Source organism: Falco naumanni, chromosome 3 (genome assembly GCF_017639655.2).
Source record: "Falco naumanni isolate bFalNau1 chromosome 3, bFalNau1.pat, whole genome shotgun sequence".
Taxonomy (NCBI): domain Eukaryota; kingdom Metazoa; phylum Chordata; class Aves; order Falconiformes; family Falconidae; genus Falco; species Falco naumanni.
Genome location: NC_054056.1, coordinates 38,544,281 through 38,552,101, shown reverse-complemented (window position 1 = coordinate 38,552,101; position 7,821 = coordinate 38,544,281).

Here is a 7,821-nt window from a genome sequence, read left to right as displayed (position 1 = left end):
TCTTCATGGGGAATCCCATGCTGGTTTCTCTGAATTACGTGATAGGTAAGGACCACAGCACTCAACTGCTACAGAAAAGTACAGTGTTCGGTGATGCTCTCAGTGCTGGTGCCAGCCAGCCAGCTAATCTGTGCTCTTGGTAGCAGCATCACAGCTGTTCTGGGAGCCTATGTATCAGGTGCAGTTGGTGAAGGACTGCAGCGTGGATTTGTAAATTAAATTCCAGTGCCTTAGGCCCATATGCCCTTGAAAGGGATTGCAAGAAAACAAGCAGATAATGCAAATCTCATTCAAAACAGGCGAGAGTATTTGGGTTTGTCCCTTCTCCAAAAATAGCAATTACAGACAATGAGCCAAGAGCTGTACTAGAGAGATTAAAGTCTAAAGTCATTGTGACTCTGTGTCAGGAGCTTGGAATGGACTCTGCAAAAAACTAGAATGTGATCCTGTAATTAAAAGTAGTGTTATAATGCATCTATACAAGGAATCCAATTAAGTCTGAGGGGCACTGTTAATAGTAGCATTTCCTAGCCATGTACTGACTTTGAAACTGTACTTGGGGATACAGTACACACACCTGCATATACATTATGACTGTCTCCACTTCATCATTTCTGCATCAGCCTATTATTTCTCTTTGCATTGTAACATGTACATCAGGAAACTATCTAGTCTTCATGGAAGTGCAGCACAGCCTGGAAAACACGTATACCTTCCTCAGCTCTCTATTAACCACAGCAGCGGAGAGCTAGGTTTCACTGAGTAATGGGAAATTTTGCCTAGGCAACATGGACACATTTGGAACCACAGCACAGGCAGATGGAAGAACACAGAATCGGTGACACAGAGACTCACCACTTGCTTATGCCTCACACAACAGTTCCCAGCTTGTGCTCAATAACAGCATCCAAATTTTGTATGTGTTTAGCCTGCCTTATACCCAAGACAATCAGCCTTCCCAACGTGCAGTGCAGAGACATCATTCTTCCTCATCGTCTCCCCATCCTGGGCAGGGCCAGCACTGTGTTTGAGCAAATATGCTCCATTACAGCTGTAACCCCTGGCTGACACCATGGTGTAGAGAGAGATACAGGAACTGATCTGTGGATTTGCTGCTAGAGTCAAGCTCCTTCAGAAATAGCCACGAGGTGGATGATCTCACATTGTGAGTAATCCCCTGTGCTGATAACTGAGAACTGATTACATTTGTTAATTGCTCTCCCACCTTTCTCAACATCTGAATGTCAGGGTTGGTTCTAGGAAGCTTAAAGTAGCCTGAACTTCAGGACTAAAATCTCCATTGTTTTGGCAGCATCTGAAGGTGGAAGTTGTAACATGCATGGGAAAGTATCTCCTAGTTTAATCCCCCCATAATACACCTGAAAATGCTTGAGATGTCCGTTCATGCAAAAGTGCTTCCTACCTCGTTGTTTTTAACCTAAGATGAATGAACTTGTTGAAGTGCAAGGGACTGCCTGAAGAATTCAGAGGCACTCCCAAAGACAGCTAACACCACTGGCTTCTGAGACGGCAGCCACAATCTTATTCCACTAAGGTCTTTTGTTCAGAAGGGCACAACCTATGGTGTCCCCTTCAAGGAAGTAGTGTTTAGGAGGCATTAAGCATTGCAATAATTGTGAAACAAGCTACTCTCTATCTGTTGGTTGCTTCCCAGAAATCACTTTTTTGGCTTATCTTCATGGATGCCTACTCAGCTGGCTCTTCTCCAGGCACCAGGCTGTGCAGCACGTTAGTAAATAGCCACACCTGAACTGCTTAGAAGTCTTCAATGGGATCCTGTTCAGTCAGAAGCTTTATTTGTTCCCGCCCAGTTTGTCCCACGCAATGTGGTGTGGCAAAGCAACAAGCCAGGATATTTCCTACCTGTCCTGTCTCACCTCATTCCCTCTTCCCACCAATTTCAGCCATTACACTTTTCCTTTTCCTGCTTTCCCTGTGGCACAGTTCCAAGCAGGCGGCATCTCAGCTTTACATCCTGCTCCTCATCGCTAAGCTTCAGCACAGAGGAGACGCAGGGCCCCGTGGGAAGCGAGGAGCAGGAGAAAAACTGACTGCTGCCAACAGGGAAAAAAAGACTGATGTCCATGAGTCTGATGACATTCTTCTCATTAAGAGAAGGCCTTCTTATGGCTTCTCCTTCTCACCAGTAGTCCTGCTCTCCCTTGGATGTCTTGATACGATTCAGCTTTTGTGCAAGTAACATAAAAACTGAGGAGAGTTATTTACTGTTATCACAAGGCACACCTGGGCTCCCTCGGGTGTAGGACAGACCTGAACTACTACATTTTAAGGGAGCAACAAATCACATGGTTAAATCCTGCCGAGTCTTAGTTTTCAATAGGAAAAAGCCAAATCCTTACTTATAAGGTGAGGCTAAAAATCTTTAAAAAACAATCAGGTAAAACAGGGGCAAAAATAGTCCTAAGGATAATCCCCACTTCTCAGAAAGTTGAGTACGAGCACATGACCTCAAAGTGCTGTGCTGTTTGGCAGGACCTTGGACTAGTCATGCCAAGAGGTGACATCTCTTCCTTTTTCCTGCATCCAGTGATAACATTTTAAACTCCAGCAGTAATTTACTTCAATGGTAAGTGCTCTAATGGGCCAAACAGGGAATAGAATGGGAGATCATTACCATAAAGGCAAAAGAAATTAGGATGGTCCTTTAATGTGATCTTGCTACTGGTGGACATGAAATGGTTACCAGTGTCCTCAGAATTATTGCTGTGCCACAGTTGGCAGCAAGCACTCAGAATGCAATCGGTCTTTCCCAAAGTTGACACCCTTTATCTTCACCTTATCTGCTCCCTAATAGTTGACTTTGTGCATTTTTTTACTGAAACCAAAACAAAAGTCTCTCTTTAAAGGAGTGTTTTTTGCTGAATGTTTCCTGCCTTTTCAAAGAGCTATAACTAATTGCTTTGCAATTTCAAATTCCTCCCTTTTAGCACAGTTAAAAGTAGTTAGCCGTTCTCTGCTGCCAACTCAGTCTTTGTGGACCAGTTTGCCATCACATACCTGGAGTACAGGATCCTGTTTTAGCCCAGCTCGCCTCTTCTGCTCAGTGAAACACCAGCTAGTTCTTTCTAGACACAAAAAGAAGAAAACCAGTTCTGCTGACAGTTTTGCTCCTGCTGCTGCCCATCCAGTTTCCAGGTGCTCTCTTCAACTCTTGTGCAGACTTTGGGATTGGGAGGTGAGGAGGAGAGGCTTAGCACAGGAGTCATCCCCGCCGGAAGGGGTGGGGACAGCTCATGCAGAGAGGCAGGGTGCAGCAGGCTCCGCATCGCTTGCCTTTCACCCTACCTTTTATTTATTCATTATTTAAGGAGTGTGCAAAGCAAGATGCACACAAACACTACACTGCTCTTATTTTTTTATCTCTCTAAATATATGTAAATTCTAACAAAATAGTACAGAGATGTTGAAACAAGGCTGCTGAGTCTTATTATCAGCACACTTCGGTTTTCTGGGAGAACTTCCCTTTCAGACCTGTACACTACAAAGTGAATGATGTGTGTGATGCAGCCATTTAAGATACTGCAGAATCTTTACACCGCAGCATTCATAGCGAAGGCATTTAGCATCAGTGGTGCATTTGCTGATGCATTGTTAAATTCAGAGATGTATTCTTATAGTACAGTCATGCACTTTTATTGTTCAGAATAAAAGTCTTTAATGGAATTTGTGCCAAATTAAGATTAATCCGTGCTGGCAAATTTGCAGCATAAAAACATGGAAGTTTCCCTAGCACTCAAAAGAAACATATTACAGCCACACCCACAAGTATTCCCAACAAGTCCAAAAGTGTTCCAGGTTACTTTTGGTTAGACTTGCTTTCAACAAGTTAAAAACATTTGAGTCTGAGCTGGTTGTTATTGATGGTGGCTCATTGAAATTTTCCGTTCCTATTTCCATAATGGCCTTGTATGCAAGGAACTTAGCCCTCAGGCTGATGCCTACTATAGCTTTAGTTTTTCTTGATGTCTGCGCATTTAATTTTCTTGATGTGTGTATGCTGGGAGGGAGGAATGAGAGAGACCAAAGACCTCAAAGAAAATGACAATGTCATTTCAAGTCAAAGATCAATAAAGAAATTTTGATCCTAAGTATATATGACAAACAAGTCCCACAGTCACTCTGTAGATCCTCAGCAGTACTCTGTGTGGTAGTGACCACTGTGTAATCTGAGGACTATGTAAAACAGGTGATGGCTGGTTTCAGTTCACCAAAATTCAGGTATTTACAAGGACGATGTCTACATGTCAGCAAGGTGACTACACTCCCACAGTTGTCATAAAAATTTAGGGTGTGATTCACACTCAATGGGTGTCTTCTTTAGAATGAAATGGATAGTCCCCTAGATGCCACCACTTGTGCTCATCATGGAGTTTAATGGCAGTCTACCCACCTAGTGCAGGTGTAGATTGCTGTGCTGAGTGCATCATCACTCAGGTAAGATAAGTCCCACCTCTGTGTGCTGTGGGAGCCACACACCACTCGAAATTAAGGTTTGTCACGACCTGACAGAGGGTGTTTGTCCTGTCATACCTGTCAGTAGCCTTGCACATCAGGATTGTAAAAGAAACCATTAAAAAGATTGCTTGTTTTGCAAGGGAGGGAGTGGGGAGAGTTCACTGAAAAGATCCCATTTTTACTTTGATATTAACAGCATCTTGCTTGAGCTTGCGTAACCCGACCTGAGAGGGCATGCTGTACTCAGATCTACAAGACCAAAATACTGTCTTCCTACCTTGCCTCTGCAGAACTTGGGTCCATCCAAGCTGCGGTCCCCTGTGGAACAGATCGGGCCAGCAGAAGCAGACATCTGATCCCACATGCATGTCACAACCGAGTCCTGTCTTTGTGCCCAGCATCTCTGATTGGGGGTGGTTAGGGTGAAAGGAGACCAAAGGACTCACTCTGCTGTAATGCAAGCCTTTGCCTACACACTGTGATTATGTTTGACCTGCAAATCCTAAATCATTTAGATCTCACATACTTGAAGTCTGTCTCTTTCTCTCTAAGATATAATCACCTCTGTAATGGACTCAGTATTATGGAGTTCATTGCACCTGTGCATGTCCTACAGTCTCAAGCATCTTACACATTTATTTTTTTAAGCCTGCTGTGAACATCTCTGTTTTTAGGGTTTAAAAAGAAAAAGAAAGGAGGAAGAAGACAAAGAAGGGTTGGAGTGAGCATAACAGATGCACCTGTTCAAACACACAGTGGTTGAATTTCTCCTTCACCTGAAACACACAGCTTTTTTTTGTTTGGTTTTATTTTTTTTTTCTCCCCGAAGGTTTGCACCAATACTGCTCCAATTGCTTCTCTTGGTTTTATAGAAATGGGTGTGGAATAAAACCTTAAAGTAAATCCTCATGACTGTTGGCTGCATTTTTAGCTGTATGTTAACACAAGCAACAAGATCCTAGGACATGCAAGCCTGTTGTCCCGAGGCAAAATAGAAACTCTCAGACAACTACTGATAGATAAAACCCCAGAAAGGCAAGTACTCTGCTGGTATCTAGTGCAGAAGCGAAAGAGTCCAACAGAGAGACCAACGGACAGGCTTAAACATGCCCCTTTTACTGTCACCTGGTACAGTATTTGGAGTGCTTCTGGTAGCAGTAGACTTGTCAGAAAGTTATAATTACTAATGTTATATTTATGTTGTGAAAAACCTGTTCAAAGCACCTATGATAAGTGATGCTCTGCTTGCAGCCTAGAAGCTGCAGATGAGGCCAGAGGGATGGTGAGGACCCCTCTCCTCTTGCATGGGTCCTGCTGGCAATAGCAGCCCTGCTAAGGAGTTACCACCACTGAGGGCACTTTGTGAGGAACTGGCAGAGAGGCTTTCAGGAAGGGTTAGCAAAGAGGCATGGTGGGATGGGGTCTGAACAGCACAGCTCAGCGAGGCCAGCTGTAACAACAGTGAGGGCTCCATATCCAACACCTGCCCTGAGAGCAAGCGGCATCCTTTGGGAGTGGGGTGGCTGCAGCAGGGGAGCATAGCTAGTCCATCTCACACATCATCACTGAAAAGAGAGCTTAGTAAGTGGGCTTATAAGATGGAGTTGGGTTTGGGGGTTTTGCTTCTGTATGTTGATTCCTTTTCCTCCATCTAGCAAAAGGCTGCGTATCTAAACTTATCTACTGAGTCATCACTTTGGAGGGAAGAGAAACAGCTTAACAAATCTGATTTCATTTTCCTGGTTTTGGCTTCAGCCTCTAGTCAGTGCTTGAATAAAGACCCTTGGAAACTGGGCCAGCTCTTGTTATGGCAAATCAAGGCTTGGCAGAAGGTTTACATGTACAGATACTTTCACTGTCATTGGTGAAAACTAGTCTCACACTTGAAACAATTTTGTTCTTTACCATTTACCTAGCGTGGTACTCTGGAGTTCGTGTCTGCCTTTGCCTGGAGCATTAAAAAAATCTCCAGGAATTCTCTGATTCAGTTTGAAGTGAGGCATATCCCTGCTCTTTCCCATGCTTTCCCATGTGTCTAAGAAGAAAGACTCCTAAGTCACCTCTGTGGGAGTGACCTTATCTGCTTCATCTGGTGCTGGCAGGCACCGCCGCCGTGTTCCTTGCACTAAGCAGAGCACCCACCATTCCTCACAGGGCACCAGGACCCAGGCCAGGGCAACTGCTCCTTCTTTGTTATTAATCTTTGTATCTTTTGCCATGCTCCCACTCCCCTGCATTTCCACTTGCTGCTAAAAAATAGTGAACTCGATCTGTCGTCATCTCTCCCCTTTTACTATCTCCCCTTTGCATCTGTCCCCTTCCCTGGCTTTCCACTCTGCTTCATTTCTGTAAGTTATTTCAAGCCACTGGTGTCAAGTGGTTTCTGGTTCTCCCTTTTAATGTCCATCTGAGTGTCCCATTTTTCTTCTGGGCTGGCTAGGGTCAGCTCTCAGAGTATACAACTCCTTTCCTCCCTAAAATCAAAAGTATGGCTCTGACCACAGGGACAGAAGGATGATCGGCAAAAAATTGTTTTCAAATAAGTATGTTGCTAATTTGCTTGTTGGCATGTAGAACTGGTTGACATAACAGCTTCTGGGTTTCTCATGCCTGGTTTGGATAAATATTTACCTAAAATAAATTGTGACTGGTTAGTCTCAAATTTCCTATTTTTGCTGAAAGAGCCTGTGGGATTTCAGAGGGTGTGTTTTGTGAACTTTATAGAAAAAGGGTGGAGTAAAACTGTAATGATGCCAAAACAATAACAGGAAAAGTATTTTAATATTGCAGGTGACATGCAAAGAGGCGTATGAAAATTACCTAACACTGTTCAGGTGTTTCTAGGTTATTCAGTAGCTCATCACTTTATTAAGAAACACTTCAAACGGAATTTTGGTATAAGGCACATGACTCCGAATAATAATGAATATTAATAACAATATATAAGGAAAACAGTATATTTTGGAGCAATGGCTCCAAAATAGGTACCCTGGATCAGATGCTGCATTACTATTGCAATGAACAATATCAATAGAGACATAAGCAGACGACAGAGTTAAGATTACATGGATAATTGCATGGATTAAGGTCTGATTTCCTTATCTAAAACCCTGAACATCTATTTTATGCATGATTTAAGAAGATGTCTATTATTTTTTCTTACTAAATATTTTGTTTTCTTCTGTAAAACTACAAAAATTTTGAATCAAGAAATTACTAAAAAATACTTTTCCTTTCAGTTATCCACCATTCAGACAATCACCTTCAAGGATGAAGTAATTCCATGTATTTAGTCATTGAAATTTGAATTTTGTATGCAGAATT